This window comes from Centrocercus urophasianus, unplaced genomic scaffold (assembly GCF_019232065.1).
Source record: "Centrocercus urophasianus isolate 14NV4802_14NV808 unplaced genomic scaffold, USGS_Curo_1.0 seq_10, whole genome shotgun sequence".
Classification (NCBI taxonomy): domain Eukaryota; kingdom Metazoa; phylum Chordata; class Aves; order Galliformes; family Phasianidae; genus Centrocercus; species Centrocercus urophasianus.
This window is the reverse complement of record NW_024884142.1, coordinates 67,115,416-67,139,971: the sequence shown is the minus strand read 5'-3', so window position 1 is coordinate 67,139,971 and position 24,556 is coordinate 67,115,416.

Genomic DNA, 24,556 nt, shown 5'->3' with positions numbered 1-24,556 from the left:
ATGAACAATGTCATTATAAATTCTGGCCTTACATGTAACACCTGATCTTTGCCTGCATTCATCCAGGTGTCAAATGCAATCACAGTGCTTTGATCTTAATTTTCAAATTTTCACTGACAAAGAATCCATCAGAAACCTATGTGGGCTGTTCCAATGGTTAATTAACTTCTCAGCTAAATATCTGAATTTGTCTAATTTCAGCTTCCACATATTGGATCATCTATTAACCATTTTTCCGCTTTCCAGAATGGCCTGTATATACTATTATCAAATTTCCACTGAAACTGACCTCTGAAAAACTTCATTTATGTCCTCTAGTTTGCCATGTTAAGGCATTCTGTCTTTATTGTTAAGTATATTGATCTTTCATACAGTTTCTCTTTTAAACTTATCCGATTTTTCTTGAAATGGTAAAACCAGAGCTGTGCACAGAATTTAATAGCTTAAATAGAAGAAGGACCAGAATCATAGAATTACTCAGGTTGGAAGGGACCTCAAGGATCATCAAGTATAACCGCAGCCTAACCATAGTACCCCAACTCTAACAACCCTGTGCTAAATCGTATCTCCAAGCACCGCATCCAAAAGGCTCTTAAACACATCCAGGGGTGGTGACTCAACCACCTCCCTGGGGAGCCTATTCCAATGTTTAACCATCCTTTCTGTAAAAAAGGAGAAAAAAGCAGAGTCCTCTGCTCCACCCTGCACTCTACTCCTGGAGATCATACTGATCTTTAATACTTACCAGGGGTATCTTTGTTCCCACTAATGTGATACAAAGAAGGAAATCAAACACAATGAAGTTTGATTTCATAATTTATCACACTACCGGCCTTCTAGTCCACATGGCATTTTAACCAGCACTGGTTAAACTGATTTGCCAACCTCAGTATGTGCTATGCACGTAAAGAGTTACACATCTCAGGACCTTGTGTCCAGATTTCAGGTGAGGTACTCTAGGCAATGTCATTAAACACTTCAGCCTTGCTTCCACCAGGAGGGAAACTACACCATCTACAGACATGGGATAAATCCACACCTAAAAATTACCTAGTTCCTTGTAGAAAGGCAGTGAGCTGTCAAAAGAATTCCTATAAGACACCAAGTTGTTGGCTTAGATAGTCTTAGCAGATTGACAACAGGCAATTTTTTTAAACCAAAAAAAAAAAAAAAAAAAAAAGTTGCTTTTACCCTAGGCTGCTCACATATGAGGTGTAATCCTACACAAGTTTTACACAGCAGGGTTATCCCTTTACCTTATAGTTATAGTATAACTATATATATATAGTTATATATATAGTTATTCTTTTCTCCAAGGTTAGGCCCCACATAAATTTATGAAATCTGAATATGAAATCTTTGGTGAAATAGCAACATATAGGTTGGTATGATAAAAATGACAAAATAATAATTTTAGAAAGTGAGGCAATATTACATATTTAATCTCTCTCATTTTCACGTCTCATATGGACTAAGAGGCTGTTGCTGTAGCACCCAAATCTAACACTGGGTCACTTCATATGTTATGCAGCAGATAGAGCTGGCCTGCTAAGTAACCATGTGCAGAAAGAGACAGACATTTTTCATAATTTGCTTAATTTTAAGGTTCAAGGTATAATTAGCTATTCTCCCATAGTCACAATGCTATAGTCTTCTTCACACTACTTTAACAGAGAAGCTGCAAACTGTTTATCTATAATGCTAGCAATCACAAATTAATGATTTATGCTTAACCATCTGTGACTAAATTACTAAGAATTCACTAAAGAAAGTAATAAAGCATTCTTAAAAATGAATTATTCATTATGTATTTTCATACAGAATATTAATACTTTTTTTAAAAAATTCCAAGCAAACAATATGCAAGCATAAATGTGGGGCAGCATGGTAACTTCAACAATTAATGGGATGGGATGTGTCTAGGAGACATTTTGTCCCTTAAAGCGTGACCAGCAAATTATTGAATAGCTTATTGCTCTAGCCATGAAGTTGAATTTGTCACATCATATTCATATCTAGAACAATAGGTGCTCTCACAAATGTGGAATGATGACTGAAGGAGCAGGTAAAAGCTGGGCTATGAATGATATTCTGAGAAACTTGACTGCTGGGCACTACAATAACACTAGCAATGACTGCTTCAGGGAAATTGCTTTCTGTAATCATCATGTAATTTTATCACTGTAAGATTATTGTACCATGGAAGTCTTCTTTTCAAGCAGAGCATAGGCAGCAATTTTTTGCTTTGGGTAGAAACAGGGTAAAAATCTGCATCCTATCATTAAACTCTACAGCAATATGATGTCAACAGGACAGTTTCCAACATAAGCTTTCTAGGTTCAAAGTATTTGAAGGAATGCAGGAGAAGAAAAAGAGAATAAATAGCAGAGAATAAAATTCTTCCTTATTTAGTTGGCACATTGAATAACATATCTAAGACTTTTCAAAATTGTGACTGAGCACTTGCATTTATCTTTGAAATAAATAACTTTCAATTAACAATTAACAATTTAACAATTTTTGTCTGGCAGGGATCATTATCTCAGTAATCTGGCATGGCTTTATCACACTTCAAGTATTATCATACAGTCTTCAAATGAAATTTTTCCTTAATGGTATCTTATGAATAATAAGGCAGTAGAGAAAATATCTGGAACGCCTATGGTGATAGCCATAAGTGCTGTCAGATCATCAAAATCATAGCTAGACCAGATATTGTCAACATATAACAATGATCTCTGCCATTGAACCTAAAATAGCAAGGATAAAAAAGAGAGTATTTTTCAGCAGCAGTGGCTGGGGATGTGTATTAAGAATGATGGGAAAAAAAAACCAACACAAATCTGTACTAATGCCAACCTTAACAGATTGAAGTTTTTCCTCTCTTTGGGGTTGTAAGAGGACTCGCAGACACTTTAGCTAAAAGAGGATTACTAGGAAATATTTTATTATTGAATACTATTGCTGTTGTTTTTAAATATATAGCCAAATATAGGTAAAACTCCAAAGTGACAGCATCTAGAAATGTTTCTTGTATTTTATCAATATCTAGGAAAAGCAAAAAATGCATAAAAGATCATCTGTCTCTGTTTTACGCTGCAATAACCTTTCATCTTTCTCCTTGATTTTACTCTTTGCAGAATCTCTTCATTTCACCTGGTCCACCAAAATAATATCATCTTGTGAAAGTTTCTTAGCCTTTGTATTTGCAAGAAGATTTAAATACCACTGATCTTCTCTGAATGCAATCCTACTACTGTTCCAGTACTCTGCATGTTGTCTGAAGCTTCTTTAATTCTCCAGCTGGAAAGGTTCTTGGGTTCAGAGAACATATAACGCAGAAGTGGGAAAAAAAATACAGTCTAAACAGCTCCAACAGTTCTCGGTTTTGGTTGGCTGGTTTTTAATCCTACAAAATATGGAGTCTATGCAATCATTTATATTTGTATAAAGTTCAATCATATTTCTACATCTGTTTGCATACATCAAAGTAGTCATGTCAAGATGAACGTCAGTCATTTGTGTGTATGTCTAACTCATATCAATTCTTCAATAGAGGTTCTTAGAAATGAAGTGGCCAGAGCCTAAGTTAGTAAGAGAATTTAGATTGATATTTTACCTTTTCTTGAAATTTCTGAAACTCGTCAAGATGTATTCACACAGAAGAAGCTCCATTATATACTGAGAATCCCCAAAAATCATCTGCAGTGACAGAGAGAAATCTTTGTCCTCCTCAGGAAGGTCCTATTTTAAACTGATAGCTGTCCTGCAAAATGAATAAATAAATTAATTAATTAAAATAAAAACAAACTTTCAAACTGAAAAAATATAATTTGCAAGACAAAACAGCCATAGTCACATAGACAGAAAAGAGATCCCAGTATTAAGTATAAAACATTACTTCAGAAAATAAATAAATGTAAAAAGAAAGGAAGTATCCTTTTAAAACCTTAACAGGAACATACGATTTGCCATCAAACAATTTTCTCTGCTCTTTGGTAAATAATGCAATTGTTATTCTCTCTCTGGTAGCAGTGTGAACCAAATATTTTAACAACTGTAAAGGGAAATGCTACTATTCAAGTAAGCAACATCCGCAAGTGCATCTACTATTGTATGCTGATTCTTTACAAGGGAAATTTTGAGTAGCTTTAATCATAGTTTAAATGCAGCAGAAGAGTGATTCCAGAAAACAGAGAATTCTTTATATGTTTCATTCTCTGTGCTATACATATATCTCTGTTGCTTGAAAAAGCTACTTTGCCAGCATAACCAGACCTGAGCCAAATACCTTCCAGTAGTCTACTAAAATATCCAGTACAGTTGTAATGTGTATGTACAGACGGAAAACAGTGACTGATGAAACTATTAAGAACTCATATGCCATTGCATGGCAACAGCATTAAGCCAGGTGTAACACAATACAATAGAAATATGCTTGTCTGGGGGAGCACATCAAACCATTGGCAGAATACACTGGGAAGGGGGAAAGAGACCATGTATGGTATATATACATTTTTGTCTGATTTCTTTGATTTAAAACAATAAATTACTTGTATTATGAATACAGTTATCATAGTTACAGTAAAAAATTTTTTCTTTGAAAATATTTAAGCTATAAATACTTTTATATGACTTTTCCTTTTTGCATTTTGAATGGTCCTCTAAATTAAATAGTCCTAAAGAGCTGTTGTAATTCTCAGTATTGTGCAGCACTTTCCCTCACCCTAAGCAACTGTTCTCTCATTATCATATAGCACTTTCCTTCTCTCTACATCATTCTTTGTTATCAAATCCACTAGGCTAATGCATTCGTACATTTTCATCTGTAGCTGTGGTAAGCAGAGAAGTAATAATTAAATTAAGCTACAACGTCATTACAAAGTTCTTTACAAAGTCTTTGAAATGAGAGCAAGCACAAGTCAAACCCCAACAAGATTTTCAAATTCACACCCAAGTCCAGATCACACTACTGAAGACAATATCTCAGTTTTAAAAGAGTGCTTGCACAAGCAATATATAAGCTGTTAGCAAATGAAGAATGAAGTAAATAATACAGCCATAATGGAAGGCAAAAGCCACATTAACATTCATGATGCTTTACTGCCAGGATGTGCAGCAAAAAACTGAATAATATAAGTTCATGTGTCTGAACTAAATTGCTCTCAGCTGTAATCTGTCTGTTACTGCAGGGAAAAGAAAGAGAAAAGCATCACTTTAATAACGCAATGGGATCTCATGACTGCTCAGCACTTAGAATGGAAACCCTGACCAATCAGTCCCTCCCACAGAAACGAAGCTGAGAATTACCACCTCACACAATAATTTCATCAAGATGACTGAACTGACCCCTATTATGAAGTGAAAAAAAAGAAACAATGGGCCACTACAATTCCTCAACATCACATCTAAAATCAAAATACCGGATATAAGCAATGTGAATTGCATTAATATAGGCTTGAAGTCTCATGAGAATATATCTGCCCCATTGCTATAATACATGCACAGTGCCTACAAAGTATTTTAACCAGACAGTGACTGAGCTTGATTTGGCTTATTTAGGACCTAGTCACTACTTCAGCATTATGAAAATGAAATGAAGCAGGAGACACATGCAGAAATCTCAAGGAAGCTGTATTGTTGTGACATCCTTATGATTCTAAATTAAAGTAACCCATGATTTTTTCATACATTTCTCACCTATTTTCCCCTTTCACTTTTCGTTGGCTTTGCTTTATCATTTATCATTTCTGTTCATAGCACTTACAGAATAACCTGGTAAGAGACAGTCTTACTCTATTGCACAAAAATTTAAATGCAACCTTGATGTAACATCATTCCATAGATTGCAGAAAATTTACAGAGACCGATCTCATTTACAGCAAAAGAATACCAAAAAATGAAGATAAATAAACAAAGTTTGGCTTCAGGTCCAAATAATTCAAAAAGTACAGCACAGAAACAAAGGTCAGAGACTCTACTGGAAGGCATATATAACTGCATCACAGGACCTTACTGGGCAGTCTAATCAGTGGGTATACTGGTTGTCTCCAGTAAAGGAATAAATACTTCATACTGGGAAGGAAGGTAACAACCCTTGTCTATACCATTCATCTAATCCATAAAATAAATTGACAGTGAGACTTTTATTGACTTATCAGTTTCTCTTCTGAAGTGTGATGTTTGATTTCCTTTATTTTATTCAGAATAATAGTGTCAGTGATAATATTCTGTCATTTTTCCAAACCCATTATAAGAACTATTTGGTGACCTCCAAAGGAAATGTACTACAGAGTTTTCACATTGAGTGAAAAAAAACCAGCACTTGATAAGATGGTGAATTTTTACACATATATCCATAATGATGGAATGCATCCCTATAATACAATTCACGGACACAATTCAATTGCATACATTGTACCACTTATATCTTCTCATCTCCTTTCTCTGACTCCAGAGCTCACCAATATATCTCTGATATTCAAAATGATGGACAGCTTCAAAGAACCACCATTAAAAATATCTCTCTGGTGCAAGTTTTCACCCTTCCTCAATATCTGTGCATAACATTACGCATATGTAAGCAGAAAAGGGGAAAATAATACATGCACTTCACATATACCAGTTATTAAAGCAGCATACTATCATGGGATAGAGTTAACTTTCATCCCAGTAGCTGGTATGGTAATGATTTAGGGTAAGAATAATTTTGATAATTTATCAACGATTCAGCAGTTACTGAGCAGTGCTGCACAAAGTCAAGGTCTTTTTTTTGTCTCTCTCTTTCTTGCCAGTGAGGACTCTGGGGCTGCACATGGAGTTGGGAGGGGGCAGAGCCAGGACAGCTAGCCTAAACAAGGTCAAAGGGAATTTCCAACACCATATGGCTTCATGATGAACTACTGAAGCTAGTGAGAGTTGGTCAGTGGGGGCAGATGATGCTTGGGGAGTGGCTGGGCAGTGGTCTGAAGGCGGGGAGAAATTGCATTGTTCACTTTTTGTTTGTCTACATTATTTTATTATTATTACTATTATTTTCATTTCTTTCTCTGTCTTTTTCAACAGTCTTTATCGCAGCCCACAAGCCACATTTAATTATTTTTCCATGTCATCTCTCCCATCCCTCTGTGAGGAAGGAGTTGAACAAACAGCTGTGTGGTGCTGAGCTGCCTGCAAGATTTGATCACAACAGATAGGTACCTTAATATCTTAAGTTTCACACATAATAAAGCTGATATTGCTACCACAACGCAGGTTAGAACATTGGTATGATGCTCTTGAAAAACTAACATAAGGCAGTTAACAGCAAATGAAGTTCACTTAAGGTATTTAAAAATTAATTTTGTTCCTGAGTTTGTGATTGCTACAGAAAATGGTGCTCAGGCTTTATACTTATTTCCATCCTTCTTTGATTCAGTGATTAAACACTTCCACTGACATACCTTGAGACAAGTGAAAATACAGGATATTTACTACCTATGTGGAAAGACAGTCCTGAAAAAATCACTTCTTCCCTGTCCAAGGTAAAAAATGAGGATGAAAGGCTTCATTGAGGTTTGGAAAAGCCTATTACAGTCTGTGTTTGCCTTTGTCAGGGACATCTGCATTACATAAAAAATAAAAATTAAAAAATTTAAAAGGAAAAAAAAATGCAATGGTAATTACAGAACCTACCATTCCATAATTTCTATGCAAATTAGACATAGGGTTTCAGTTTATTAGCTGAAAAAAGTCTAAAATTCTCTTGCATTAGTAAGTTCCTATGAAATGTGTCATCCTCAATAAACAGAAAAAAGACTTTCTCTGAGTTTTTGCATTTTTTTGCCCTTATTCAGTAGGGCAAATCTTGCACTTTTCCTCTCTTTCATGCTTTATTTCTCCCTTTGCCCACAGTCCATAAGAAGTAAGTGAAAATATTATTAAATAACTCAATGTTCATTAATGTGCTTCAGAAAAAAAAGGATTAAGATATCTACAATCTACAGTGTCAGAGAATTATTTAAGAAAATTTGTCTATCGAAACTATGAAATAAATATCTACTGTTTATTAATATTTCTTACACATTTAGGGGAGACAAGTTATATTTTCACACTTCTGTTTTCTTTATAGAGCCACACTTTGTTTAAGCCATTACAATGTGAAAAAGTGGAATAGATTTTTCAACACCTAACTACATAAACAAGACATTATTTCCACTTGCAAGAATAATAGTGTCTTTGTGTTAGAGTGAAGAGTACATAAAAAAAAAAAAAAAAAAAGAATGGTAATTATGGGCTTGAATAGGTCAGGAGCAGCAGAATATTAATGGTTCTATGGCAGAAGTAATTTTTAAACAGACAACTATATCTGGAGGCACTCTCTATCACTCCTGTTTCAATCTCTTGAAAGTGCATCCATCATGTGATAAAATTGCTATAATTCTATATACATATTCTTCCAATTTGCCCCAAAGCAAAAAGAGACAGCTAGTACATCATATAGAAACCCAGTAGTACTGATTTAACTCCATAAATGCTAACAGTCTGAAGCATTCAGAGTTCACAAAGCTTTCCTTTAGCAACAGAGAAAGTCATAAGAGAAAGGACTGCAACAAACATCCTCAAAAAATATTTATGAGAGCAACTGTCCCTAAGATAGTTTTAATAGATTTGAGTGTAACTATTCAAGAAAGCTAACTATATTTCCTGGCTTGACCTTCATAACAGCAGATGTATGAACTCAAGTTGCAAATCCAAAATACACAATTCTCTACTTATGAACAAAGTGACTCTCCATCATGAGCACAGTAAGGATCACCATCTCAATTTATCAGACTGGATGAGAAAACTCCACAGTCAACACGTGCACAAGTGCGAACTCATACTTTGCAATAATTGAAGAGCCACCTAGAAGATGTTTTCTGGTACTGTGATGCTGAAAATGTCGCTTGATAAAGATTTACCAAATCTAATAATGAAAATGATAAGGGAGAAAAGCAACATCTCTTCAGTTTTGCTCAGTTCAGTTTGTCCAGAAGAGAAGAATTAAGAATGTAGCAGTATTTCTTAATATTCATATAAAATTTCAAAGCAGAAAACATCCTGAATAATTCTTTGCTTTCTCATGTTAACCAAAACAACCCTGTGAGATGAAAAGCTTCCTTTTCTACAGATTTAGCCTAATGCCACCTAAAATGTCTCTACTATCATAGCAGTGCAGCTTATACTCATACTGTGTACGTCTCCATCCTACACAGGGACTCAGCCTCCCCCTTACTGCACCCAACAATATTTCCACTTTCCTCTTTGTTCAACCAAGACCCATTAGCAAGATACTGCAAACCCCTGGGTTTGCACAGAGCATCATGCTGTGCTCCAGTGTCAACTGGGCGCAGCAGACTAGGGAGAAATGATGATGTCTGATCTCACTGTTCAGCCCCTTGATCAGCGTTGGTGTGAATTCTATCTCTAATTTACCTACCGATTTTGATGCAGCTTGTGGAAGTTCGGAAGCTCACTACTCTTTATTAAATGGAGCAGAGTAGGTTAGAGGGCCATTAAGATCATTATCAAAGGAGAAACAGAGCCAACCAGCCAGCCTGGTGGGCAGAGATTTGGGCAAACAAATAGTCTGCAACAGTAAGACTGAACAGACATAAAAACAACATCAGAAAATTTTTCATAGTGTGATAATCTTTCAATATCAGGGGATGATTCACTATGTTCATGCTTTACCTGACTTCCTAAAGAAAGAAATAGGCACCGAGAAGAACCTTATATTTATTTTCCCCTAAATGAGTGAGACACAGAAAGCTTCATAAATTTGCTTGTTATATATGATCTTCCATGGACAAAATAAAATAAACAAGGTAAAAAACTAAAGATCAATCTTTCAGATTGAAGTTCTTCAGAAAACCATAGATGTTTCTTTAGGTCAAAAGCAAGACTTCTTGAATTATTATAATTTAATTCCAGAAAAACTCACTTAGGGAAGGAAGCAGTAGAAAGAATTAAGTAGCTAGGAGGGGAGAAAAGTGGAATTTGGTAATTATTTCAGCCTCTTATTTTCTATTCTAGAGGGAAAATGATATTTTGAGGAACAAACTGAATTATTAAAAAGAGCATATTGATTCCTCCTGCCAAAAAGGCACTGCAATATTCATTATTCATTAACAGCTTTTTAATATACTGCATGATGCATCCCAACAAAGGTGTTTATCAAATCAGTGCCAGTGTGGGGGATTTTAATAAGGTAAGCCTTTAGTATTGCATAGATTACATCCATTTGTTATCTAGTATCTCAGCCAATTTTAGTCTCAGTTCCCAAAACAATCTGCCTCCAGCTGTTATCCAAATTTGTCCTTGTAAAACGTTTTCGTGGATCCTAAAAAATTTTGAAAAATAAGGGAAAAATGATGTTGCATCAGAAAGACAGATATGTTGGAGATGGAAGGAAAAAGCACATTTGTAACATATAGATGGTAGTTCACTCTTGAAGAGTCTTGCACAGATATTGATGTCCTTCATTTTAATTGTGAGAGCATTATCATATTCTAATGACTTCTGCAGGTTGGCCACTTGGCTACTTACAGTTAACCATTGCTGAAACATTCTTCAGAGCACAACTAGTTTGATTACGTTCCATGGCACTTTAACTGAATCAGGAGTGTAGTGCCTCTGTGTGTTAATAAAGCAAACGTTAAATACTACTGGCCATGGCGTTCCATTCTGTGAAACTGAAGCCATGGTATCCAAGATGTCAAACAAAAACATCGAAAGAAGTAACCTCTCCACTCTCATCCCTTCCTGGCAACACTTTCCCTAGATGATTCCTACAGCTTCAAGTGAAGAATTAATAGCTGCATGTTTTGAGATGTGGTATGGATAATGAATTGGTCTAATCATCCCTTGTCAAGACATCTTTCTTTTCTGTTTCCCCATTTTTCCTTTATGTGTAGATTTTTCAAAGAACTGAATAAACTATAATTTGGAGCATTTCCCATGTCGTCTTTTCCTTTGTTCTCACCAGGAATTTGATCCAGGTCTTGCAAGCCACAGCTATCACTACCGGCTATTGCAATAATTCCTGCCTTTGTAGTGCTTTGATGTTGTTTTGAAACAAGTAGGTGTAGACATAAGAAGCCAGAAGACTCCATGAAAGCTTCTTTTTTGGCTAAGTTCACAAGAAAGGTAAATTTCAAAGACTGCATTATTTCCAGCCCATGATGAATGAATATTTTATGACAGTTCCTATGCAGTGGCTGACTTACCAAACCGAACCCTTCATAGAGTATTTGGAGATTCTGCTGTCTTTATCTTCAGCGTATGCTACAAATTATTTCTCACAGAGGTCACAAATTCCCTTCAACTCTGATGAGCAGCAAGGCGGACCTCCCATCTACATCATTTAGTTACAAAGTTGATTATTGCTAATTACAAGTAAATCTAGACTCTCCTTATAAATCATATTTGTTAAAAGGGAAACATATAAAAAGTTAAAACTAAATTAAGGCTGACAACTTCTCCTATAATAGAATTTTACTAATTGCAAATACATGCTGATTGCAGCTGGATATCTTCTCTCTCTTCATAACACAATGACATGCTGAGTTCACCTTTTTGCAGTTGGTTGAAATGTTGATTTTGCACTTTACAGGGAAGGGTAAAGGGACAAAAAGATGAATGTGAAAATATAGATCACAGCATGAATTTCTCTTGCTGGGAAGAAATCCCCACAACTCCACTTGAAAAGAGGCCAGTCTGTGCACTAGTAGCACTGATAACACTGTCAATAGTAAGGGGACATGGAAAAAGGACATTAAAAAGCATTAAAAGCAAAACAAAACAACAACAACAACAAAAATTCACCAAAACATCAGTTTTAAAAGTGATTGTGCTGTGTTGATTTACTACATTTGTGTTTATGTGCTGCTATGGTTCTTATTTCCATTATCCTACTATTTTTTTCCTTGAGGCTTCTATGCATTACAAATTGTAGTGCAGTCCGTGGATGGCATTCACAAAGCTATAATGTATTTTGATTAAATCTGGTGGTTCAATGTGCTCCTTTCTATGCATCATACTCAGGCCCAGCTCCTTACACAGAAGTATTCAACATAAGCTTTCCTGGGGTCATCTTATATGTTATTATTTTTGTTATGCTTGGTTATTTCCACTGCAAACATCCAAAAATTGTCTTGGGAGAAGAAACCAATTCCATCTCTTACAGTTTTGTTATCTGGATTGACTCTGCAATTCCATTTTCTTCCAAATTTCAGAACTTTTTTCAAACAACTCTATTTGAGAGGTCTCTTTTTGGATGGAAAAGCGTTTTCTATATCATTCTTCCTTTCTTCTTATTCCCTTGCCTTGAATTGTCACTTAGCTGGAAAATTTCAGATCAAATAGCTTAAGTCTTGTTAAGTTATATACACCATAACAGTGCAGTAATGCAGTATATGTAGTACAGCTAAGGTTGCTTAAGTCTTACTGTGAGGCTATTTGTTGCAATGAATGTTTGACTACTAATAACAGTGTTCCTCCAGAGAAATGTGGCTATCACTGTACTGTACTTTCATCATACAATACGAAGCGAGTGTTCTACCATGTGGTCAGCTGATACTTCTTTCGTTGTTCAAATTAAGTATGAAATTAAATTTCAAGAAGAGCGCATATAGATAATTTCTAAAAGAAATATTATTGCTTTTTTTTCCCCCCCCTGTACAGAGCTTTATAGACCGTTATTTTCCTAGCATTGAATAACTTCCTTCTGTGGGAAAGATTTCTTTAAAAGTGCTCTAGTTTAACTATTGTACTCTGAAATTCTCTTTCATTTAACTCTTGGAAAGCAAGAATTGATAAAGTTTCTGTTTTATGTTTTTAAATTTTATACTCAGATTGTTATATAGATCTGTTTCTTCTATAGATAAATTAATATATTCAATTTCTGAAGAAATGTTCATAAGGCACTTTGTGGAGCTGGAAAAATTTTGTTCTGAATCTTGTTACATTTAGTTAATGTCTTTCTTGCACCTGTGCCCTTAGTGGTCATGATGAAAGCCCCGGAAGAAAGAAAATTTTTCTCTCAACACAGTCCATTGTCCCTGGTTAAGAATAGAATGCTGTCAAACAAATAGTACAGAAATTCACCAGTGAAAGACTGAAGCTTTAATTGCTGTTGGCTAAACTCACAGGCAATTCCACCTTCAGCTTTTTCACTGTAACACCATCAAAGACCTTGACAATTATATGTAGATAATTAAAAATAGGTTTATGATCTGGTACTTTAAATAGAACAGATTATACATAACACCAATCTTTAAGCATTTAACATTTCTAAAAAGGAGATAAATACATCTAAAAAGGAGATAAATACTTTTCCTTAAATAAGCACAATCTAATCTAATCAAGAGTTCCAAGGGTCAGATATCCTGAGCAATTAATGAGAAGGTAGGAGAAAATTTTCGTTTCTATATTTAAACACGATTCTATGGTAGTTAAATTAACATCAAATGGTTTCCTGCTTTCCAGCGGAGGGTATAAATTTTTTCTATTGAAATCAATGTCAAAGTGACATCCCCTCCTTGCAGATTATCAAGGCTTGGAACTAGTGAAAATGTGCAATCAGCTGATTAGAAAATTTGGGCTATGAGTACCTGTGGAGTCACTGTCAATTTCTTTATAATTAAGTGAATTAAGACCGCTCTGAACATTTTAATGCTCTGAACATGAGTTTGAATGTCATGAACGTATGTGTATGGGAAACAAGGTACTTGTCTGCATTACTACTATCTTTTAAAGATCCTTAGTGAATAGAATCTAAAGTCTTGACCTCACAAAGACCTTAGTAAAAGAAGCACTAACATATATTCCACTGACTGAAATAACCAAGAATGAAGCTTGGTTTCAATATCACGTCTTTATAGTTGGGCATATGCTGCACGTATCCTCACTGAGACCAGCTGCTATGCAGTGTATGGGGCAGCATCAGACATTGAACACTTAAGACAGGGTATTTGGAGGCGTTATGCTTTTTGGGCTGGAAATTAAGATTTATGAAGAATAAATGCTGCCATTTAAAAATGGCTGATAAACATTTGTTCATGATTTCTTTATACATTAAAGATCTTTATCACAATGATACTGCAATAGTGAGCTATTAACAAGGCGAAGTCAGTAGGAAACCACTGGATAAATTAGAAGAATATTACAATTAAGAACATTTTTGGCTTCACTAATCACAGCTCTGAATAGCTAGAGTACATGCATAAAAATAATGTATTTGCATACAAGGGGAAATAAGAGCTCCCTTAGAATTTTGTAATGTAATTAATGACTTAATGCCAGCTAATTCCTGCCTGAAGAAATAAATTATCAACAATAAATGGAAAAGAAGCTAGATTTGGATGGAGACAGATGGAGCAGGAAAAGTCAGTTGCAGAAGGAAAAATATTTAAAACAGAATGATTACTCTGGGATAGAAAGAATAGACTTTCCGACCTCTGTGAATATTGAGAGAACACGAGGAGAAAGAAGTATTTCCTGCAGAAAGAGATGCCAACCTGCCAAGGAACTTTGACAGAAGAAAAAAAAAAAAAAAAAAGCTTGCATTTTTACAATCCATCATTCATTAACATTGGATTTTGAAAAAATCTCAGTGACCACTGCCTGCATTTGTAGCCAGATGACCATGATGTGATACATGGAACTTTTCTTTAATTGCTTGGTTTTTTTTTTCCAATTCTAGATTCTCCAGCATAAAATGTCTTCCAGTTATTGATGATGTACTACTCCTTGCACTCTAGGTCAAGTTGTTCCAATGTTTTATTCATGAGATGAAATAACAAAATTGCCTATTGTATTTGCTTATTATACATACTATTACAACAGTAGCTGAAAAAACTACTATTTAAATTACCTCCAGAAATTTTTTTTCATGACAATAGGTTCTTTAAGTCCAAGTCCTATTATAGGGGAAAATCTAGAATGTGTGTATATGATACTGATATTTTGAATCTTACAAAGAAAAAATTATCAAACTTACAAATCTATCTTACAAAGAATCAAATTATCAAACAAAAAAGCAAAACTCACAAAAATAAAACTGATATTATCCTCTCAGGATAATTAACTGGTTGCATATAGTAACTGATTTCACACGGACTCCCTTTTTTTCTTCCTCCAGGCATAAATCTAATAGCAATATTAGCAACGTAAATACAGTTTTTATCAAGCAGCACTCCACCTCAACTTCTTAATTTCCATAGAATTCCTATTAAAGTAGCTTTAGCTATTTATGAAAATAATAGATCTTTGTTTCTGAAATTGATGTGTGCTATTTTATTTCTAGAGTTTAAATAACACATAGATCGCTCCAAAATAATGCCTCCTATTTATTTCCATGGAAACTACAGTGGATACCAAAAGGATGGTAACTCTATATGATAGAGAAAATTTTCAGCTATAAAGCAAAATTTTCCCACATAGTGACCACCTTTGGCTATGCATTTCTACCAGCAATAAAAAGAGTCTGCATGCCACATTCATAAAAGCCTGCATGGCCACATGAAACATGGTTTGTCCTTCACATTGCTGTTGCCACTTCTGAAATACACCACCCAACTCCTCATTGTGCTCACATTCACTGTTTGGTCTCCAGAAACATTTAGCAAGCACTGATGTATGTCAATGGATGCCATTTTTTCCACATGGAGGAATTCAGTTCCACACCTTTGTTTCATACAAACTTCCATGTCAAATGCCATTCTTCCAAACCATCCCTCTGTTGCCATCTGTCGCACAGCAGTGAAATATAATGGACTATTTTCAAGAAGCTTCAACTCTGATGCCATACAACTAATATCTGCCTCTGATCTTGTGGGCCAACATAATAAAACAGCAGGCATTGTTTTCAGAGCAGCCATCATTCTATTTCAAATTGCTCTCTACTTTTAGTATCTCATTTGCAGAAGTACCAGTCAGGAGCTTGCAACATCACATCAAAGTTAAATTATTGGGTTCCTTTCTTAAACATCAGATAAATATTACAAGTAAATTATATACATGACTAAATGTTCAACAATCAGCAAGCCTGAGGCCAAAGCTGAGGAAGGTCCCCCACACTGTAAAAAATCAATACAGCCCTCAAAATTTCCAGACATACTATATGCAATATGCTACAAGTAGACCAAGGTGCTACGGTCACACCATGCCTGGGGTAGTCCCCATATTGTGCAGCCACAGTCTACTATTGGGTTCTGTCTTCGAACAGCTACATAGCCCATGCTTTTTGTAGTTTCAGCTCTAGTGAAAATGGACAGAAAATTTTGCATTCAGGGCACAGATGGTTTTCCTTCACACATGGAAAGCAGTTCCAAGAAAAGTAGCCCAGGTGTACAAAAGAGGCAAGTTTCCTGCTGCCAGTTCAAGCTCCCTCTCTCTCCAAAACGTGTGCTCTCCTCTTCTGAGACAATCATTTCACTCTTATTCCCACAGATGCAGATGAGGCAGCATGTATTTTTCACTCTGCTCCAAGAATATCACAGTTCAGAGGCCCTCCTTCCCATCTGGGCAGAGGAACATCACTACTCTCGGTCACAGCAGAAGAGTTTCTCCCCAGTATTACTTGTAGCATGGTGCCGCCTCCCTTGTGCTCCATGGACACTTATTTACAGATCTTAACAAGTTCCCATAGAAAGACAGATAATCCTCTCTGCCTCTAACACCACCTGAGGGTAAAGATAAAGCGTGCAAAGAGGTCACGCAAAGAAAAAAGTCTGAGTCTCTTTGATGTGCATATCACTGCAGCATTGTTTTTTGTTCTGTCTCAGATGTCAAGTAGGATGGCCATAGTTTTAACACAGGCTGCCAGAGACTAGATTTATTCCACACTGGAGATGATATAAGATCAACTGTAAAGGACTCTGCTTTACTCACCCTCTCAGCTATGAGATTCTTGCTCCTCCTTTCCCCAACACAGAAATATTTCAGGTAAGCATAAAATCTTTCTTCCTGCACTTCATAGCAGATTACTTGAATCTTTTCATTTTTTACTAGGGCTTTTTTGTTTAGTTTGTTGGTTGGTGACGGTGAGTTGGCTTATGAGGTAGCCTCCATCTCACCAAAATAAGATCACATAGAAATGTGTAGTGACAGTGACTGAAGGATCAAGGACCACAGATCTTAGCTGAAATTTCAGGTAAGCTGAGTATAAGACACAGCATGTGCCTTTTCAGCCTCCTTTACCCATTCAGGAACTGTCATGCCATAACGAACTTGGGCCAAACCCTATGAATTCTTACCAAAAGTTTTCTCCAATATATTTTCAAAATTAACATATTTTCTTCTTTTCATTCACCCTCAGCTTATTCTGCTTCATAGCCCCTTCATAAAAACCCACAGAAAAAGAACAAGATATGGCAATAGGCCACAGATTCCACTACCCTAGTATCTCATATTTTAAAAACTTTCTAATAAGCAGACCATTTATAGTAGTTTTAAAATTTAGAAGAAAGACACTTTTAAATCTAACATCTGTAAAGTAGTACTTTTGTCACCATATTTTGTATTCTTCACCTACTACCATAGTTAACACAAAGATAAATCAGGTTGTTTCAACAGCAAAATGTTGTTTAGCCAAATTAATTTCTTTATATACACATACACAGGAAGGAATGCTTGCATATCCATGTCAATTTTATCTGTGAGGAAATCCTATTAAGGTATTTATCAATTTTTATTTATATACATCTATGATTGTTTTACTCTCAAAGAAGACATCCAGATAAAGCAAACTGGAATTATAATTAACATACATTAGCCCTTCATCTGTACCACAAGATTTCATGAATGGCACAGCATAAACTGTTTTAGAAGAGGCTAAAACATACTTGGCCACAAGCCTGCTTATACAATATTAAAAAAAAATAAAAAATAAAAAATAAAAAACCAACAGAACTAATGGAAATTAACTCATCTTGAAAACCTTCCAGACAGGGTATATGACCTGCAGCTCCATAAAGATTTAGAATAGTTTCCTCAAGTTGAAATACTTAATCTTTACAAGAAGAGCAAAACATAGAAAACACATTTAACACAATAAGTGTTCTACCTGTATTCCATTTACCTGATTAATTGGGTTTATAAAATCAATCCGATCTGAGTGGTTGTTTAGGATCTCTTTGTCAGTCTGTTCCCACAAGTTTTACCTAACATATTCCTATCAAACTTCTCCCAGGACAGTATTTCACCTTAAAATTTGTTTGCTCCAGGTATTCAATGGGCATGGATTTCTTTTTCTGCCTCGTAAGACCATAAGTCAAACCAGTTTACTCAGTTTACTGCTCCCATTGTAACACATGGACAACTTCAAAAGCAGGTGCAAGCTAAAGAGATAATGAAAATAGCAGAATTTAAGTAAACAAGGGGAAAATGTCAATAAGTACCAGGTATTTCTCGGGGTTCTGTAAAATGCTTGAGGATTTTTTTTTAACTATATGTCTAAATTGATTAATTTATTGAGTCTCCAATTTCATTTAACATTTACAAACTAAACTTTTATAAAGATAAAATGAAATTTTCATTCAACTTTAACCACAGAGTCTACACAAAGCACCTTTACGCTATAGAGCAAAAATCTGTTCTTCCTTCTGCTTAACAGCTCTCAGATCAGTTTCCTCATCCCCAGCCATTTGTATATGTCTAGTAGTTATGAATGGTACTATACCTCTTCAGACCAGAACAAAACGATCAAAACAAAAAGGAGAGCAACAAGAGCAGCTACAACAACAACAACAAAAAACTTCATCTGCTGTATAGATAAATCAGTAGAAATATATTCTCCTATTGTATAACCTGCAGCAGTTTCTCCAGTTTCCCTGTAGCAGCAGACATGGGCAGTACAATGGAAATTGACAACAATATTCTGCTGGGACTCAGCGTTACATCAGCAAGCAGACAAATCGCAAAGTGAAGGCAAAAGAAAAGGGATTTAAACTAATTTCTGTAAAATTAGAAAAGTAGATCTTAAATACATCAATTACCTTACCTTCTGCTCATTACATTTTTTTCCTTGGCGCAGGGTAAGTATGGCTTTAGAGTTTTCTTATCCAAAGCAGGCTTTGTCTTAGTATTAGCCACCACACACGCTCATTAAGTTAATTCTCCTAGCAGGTATTTTCACAAAACAATCTCATTACAAGCAGAAACAGAGTATAAACAGAATTGCAATTTGCAACACTTCAATGCCCTAAACCAATTTCAAACTCTTTATACTTTTCTTGTTAAATAAGACTTATTAAAAGATGTCATTTTAAAATATATATATGCTTATCTAATGCCCAAAGATCTACCTGAAACTTGGCACTGATAAACACCATCACAACAAACACAATAAACAATAGAGACATCAGCATGTGTCTATAGAATAATTTCTATAACTGCAGGTGAGATCCTTCACAATGATTTGTTTAAGGAAGAGAGCCTGTTACCATTGCTTCAGCCTTCACAGGTGAGCAGCTAGTCTTCCTCAACAACTAGAGAGCAGTCTTGAGCATATCCACAGAATAAATGTCATAGCCATTACCTACTCTGTTACTGGGCTGCTCTTTCCCTGTTCATTCAAGCTTCCTTTTTATCTACCTCATTATGTATTTGTTGGACTAATAAAAGAGAAAAGTTAGAAGTGAGACATTAAAGCCTAGTGGTGAGGTCTACCAGCAGAAATCTGAGAGCTGAGGTTCTCCTTTAGAGTCATATTCTGAGGGAAGCATACCCATTCGTACTGTAACAAGGACTGCAACTGTGGAGCTTCACAGTACAGAGATGCCAATGCCACACTGTAACTTTAAGTACTTAAGTACTTAACATTTCACATTCACTGCTTCAAGCAATTCCTTTCCAGTTTTGGTGGAACACTCTGAGGATACTATAGTATCCTCAGTTGACAGGATCCTCTCCATAAATTTTATAGACAGGATATCTCAAGGCCAATTGCATTAAATACTAAGGTTCCTAAAAATTACAAGCTCTGGCAGAAGCATTTTGTAATCAAGCCATAGCACTCAAATTCTCAGAGTCAGAGCATTGTCTAAGAACTTTGTTATGCATCCTATCATTTGAACACTACAGCCTCAAAGAAAAGGTCAACAAAGAGAATTTTATAAATCCATTTCCACCCTAGGAGAGAGGGTTGATAGAATCAGACTATGAGCTAGCATTTGCATTTCTCTCAGGAGACCACATAAGTGAAATTCTCTTCTGGAAGCCAAGGACAACATCAACATTTCATTACCTTTGGGAACAGAGGCTCAAACAGTCTTAGGTTGAAAGAACAAAGTTATAATGGCAGGGTGGTTTTGAATGTAAAGGTCAGCAAGGAGAAAGATCTGGACAGGATGATGAAAATGAAGGCATCCACAAATTCTAGCAAGTAACTAACATATGTAGGTCATCTAAGTCCATATGTAGGTCATCCACAGGAGAGCTCCGTGGAGTCAGGAGGCCCTGTGCAGAAACACTGTGCAGAGTCATGGGACATATTAAAAACAGCTGCCTACATCTTTCCTCACAATTCTTTAGAGTGGACACAAGAAAAGTTCTTTTAGAAGTCATTGGATGTAACAATGGATGGCTGCTGTACATTTTCAGCAACTGGATTTAATTGATGATGATATCTGTACAGTCTTTCTCTTAACAGGATAACCTAGATTTCAGCTTTTCTACTCTTCGAGTATGATTTATGGACCGTTGCAGCTTAAATTTATCATTACACTTTAGACTAACATACCATTAACAGCACAATTAATATTGGCATTGTTGGACATAAAATAATCTGCTGTATGTCCTGAAGCATAACTACTCCTTCCCTGAAGGCTTCGGGTACTGAGGTCAGAGAGAATACATGGCTGGGGAAGATAATTCTCTCAGAGAAATGCAGGAAGATTCAGGAAATATTAAGTCTCCGTTCACTTCATTTTTGATGACTTAGTGTTTTCATATCTTGATGAATATCAGTCAGCACTAGAGATGTTTAACACTTGCCTTTCAATAGGCTATTTTTGACAGGATTAGCCAATATTTCGATAGGTTGGTTTGTTCATTTGTTTGTTTTCCAGGAAAAAAAAAAAAAAAAAAAAAGGAATTAATTCTTTGGCCTGAAATTCCTTATGTACCAGCCTTGTCCTAAGGGTCTTCTACATATTCAGGATTTACAAATGAAAGACTCACTTCATTGATCTTCAAGATTATTTATAGATAGAGATTGAATGAGAAGAAAAATACGAAATTTGTAGAAAAATAATGGGAAGCTACACTAGAGTAAAAAACATCAACTAGATGTTCTCATGTATTTTCCTGACTTCTTAGGTCTGCATTTATAAATAAATGTCAGGAAGGATGGCAAAAACACCTGGAGCACCTGCATCTAGCAAAAAAGGACAGATTTCCTCAGAGGATTGTCTTCCTTTTCCCAGTGGCCCAACAGCATATTCTGGAAATGCAATGAAAGATACATATAGCAGTTGAACTAATATTGCCTTACTGGAACTGAAATAATTTAGCAAAAATGCAGTTGAAAAACAGTTCCTACACAAGGACAGGATTTCAAACAAGACTGTATGTTTTGCCTTTGATCGTTGACAGCAGCAGGATATCTATTAGAAATTGGTCAGCAAAAATAATAAGCCTCTAACCTTACAAACTACCACACACAAATAATAGCATGTTTTCATTGTATTTTAGTGCAAAATTATAATTGTTTCCAAACATACAGGGCAAAAGTTACTCCTATTTTAACTGCACTGAATTCTATAAAAGTAGACTGAGAATGAGATAAATTAATTGAAATCAAAACTAATTTCATTTATGAAACAAATATTTTTCTTACCTTTAATCTTGCCTAAAATTTTCAACACTTGACACAGCTTTCAACAGATATTTTTCTTCTTTCCTTTGTGTGAAAATAGAACAAACACAGGATTGCCTCAGTGATGAGTGGGGATAGCTAGCGTTGTAGAATCCAGAAAACAAATATCATGCAATATCTTCACAACTCTGGATAAAACACGGTTTTGTGCTAAATACGAACTATTTAAATTCATTAGTTTCAAAATTTATCTAAATAACAAAAAAGTTCCAGAGTCTTCCACAGTGTGATAAGGCTGCAAAAGTCATTATTAAGAGAATAATTAGGAAAAGCAAGGAGAGGGAAAAGGTAGGAAGAGTTGCTAAAACATGAGTATCACAGAGTCATTTAACAAACTTAACAATTAAGAATTTCTTTCCTTATGGAAGCTTGTAAACACAGGTTTACCAACATAGAGTCGTTAAGGAAAATCAATGTAAATGAACCAAAGTTTTTTCCCTAGCGTTGTATATACACTATGTTAAAAGGTTAATTCAGAATGAAACTAGACAATTAAACCTGGTCTAATTCTTTCCAAAGTCAATTAAAATGAGTAGAATTGCAATAATTTCTATTCTGACTTGGATCATGTATACAAGCACTGCTTAGCTAATCCACTTTTTAAAACTTACTAGGCTTAATTTTCCTGAGCCTTCTCACGTAATTAGGATCATAGATGTGTACCAACTATATCACACCTCAGTATAAGATATCAGAGTGAAAAAATAAGAACAAAAATACTTACACCATGTTCTGTCACAGGAAAGGAATTAGGGATTGATCATTGCAATGAGCAGTCAAGAGGAGAACTCTTCTAGCTCTCCTTCAGGGATATATTGTTAAAAGTTAATAGGACTAATTCTGTGGAGAGGTGAAATTATTGCAGTCCTACTATGTCACCTTCTAAATGCAGCAGACAACATGAAGCTGAAAAATGTTCAGGTCATATCAGTTTATTCTGACTGTGTCAGTGCCAGAAGACCAGGGCTCCTTGTTCTACTTCAGTCATTGAGCAACAAGTAGAGTGGTGAAGAACAGCAGTTTCTGCAGAAGACTTCAATCATCCTTTTCCAAAACCAGCTTTTTTTGTTGCCATGATTTTAAACCTCTGTATTCTTGCTCTGCACCTTCTCCCCTGGTAGGAACAGCTCAGCATTAACACATCATATGTGGGGAAGCAACATTAATTTTGCTCACTTTGTTGAGAAGCCTTAAGCTGGATCTTATCCTGAAGTAAGAATGATTGTTGTTTCATGCTGCACTGTGGATCAGCTTCTGGCATGAAAGTGAAGGCAGATGTGAAAGGAAAAACACAACTAATGGTATCATCCATCCTCATAATACAACTGTCAGTGAAACTGCATTTTGCTAGCCTGAAGTTTATTGAACTCTTATGACTGCTTTCAGGGTCTTAAAAGTAATCCTAGGTGTGCTTTCTTTAAGCTTCTCACAACCTAGTATACAGGATCCAAATGCAGAATGATGAATAAAATATTGTATGAAGCAAAATTCAGGAACATCATTTGAAGTTCCTAAAATCTCCTTTAGTATATGCTCACTGTAGTTATTACCCATCATGAAACTGAATTACTCTAAAAAGCATTCATATGCTGCTATATGAATACACATACTACAGGATTGCTGACATGTCCAAGGAATCTAGTGCAATTTGAATTCATGAGTGTGAAAATTAGAAACTAATGGTTTCTTAAATGAAATATGGATTAAAAAAGATATAACTGAAATGAAAAGCACCCAGTTAGCATCGGTCAATTAAAACAGGAAAAATTGTGCAGATGTCCAAGCACATAAGGTATCTATTATGACCTAAGGTAATAAGATTATGAAATCAGACAGTACTAGCACATGAGAAAATGGAAACACAGCAAGGAAAGAGGAAGGTAGAAAGACCTCCTCCTCCATGCAGCATAAAGTTAGTCCGAGCCCTACAGAGTGGGGATGGCCTTGGTTGGAAGAAATTAGGACACCATCATATTGTCAATCTTCTGAGGAAAATGTGTACAAGGGAACAGGATAGAGCTAAAAGGAGATGATTTTAAAAAGTCAGTTCTGTTGATCCAAATTGAACTGTCTGTGGCTCAGGCTTGCTTTCTCATATCTTTCTGTCAGAAAAACAGTTGGAAATTTTGAACCTCCTAACCAATTTATTTGGTAAGGGGAATTGCTGTAAGGAAAGAGAATAACACAATAAAATAGCTTCAGAAAAATTGGAAAGTGTGAACTGACATTAAGATAGATCCAGTTCCTAATAAAATAGATGATAAATTTATGTACCAAAAAGGTAATCATTTTCTGAGGCAAGTAACAGAAACTCATTTCTGAATAAGAACTGAAGAGATAAAAGGGGAAGCAAGCATAATGAGACACAAGATTTAGAGACCTGTAGATATATGGGTTTTGGTAGATTATGTGAATTCCTGTTGACTTCAAAAGCTAATTTTTTGAATAAACAGAGAGGCAGACAGACAGAGAATACTGTACTAAGCAGACAGAAAGTTTGCCTAGAGTAAGTTTGGGGAAAAAAAAAAAAAAAAAGGCAATTCACTGCTAACTAAAGAAGTCTACAATAAATGGACCAGAGTGAATAAAGGGCAAACATTTCACTTAGACATTAACTCTGAGACCTAGGAATGAGTTGTACAAACTCATGAATGA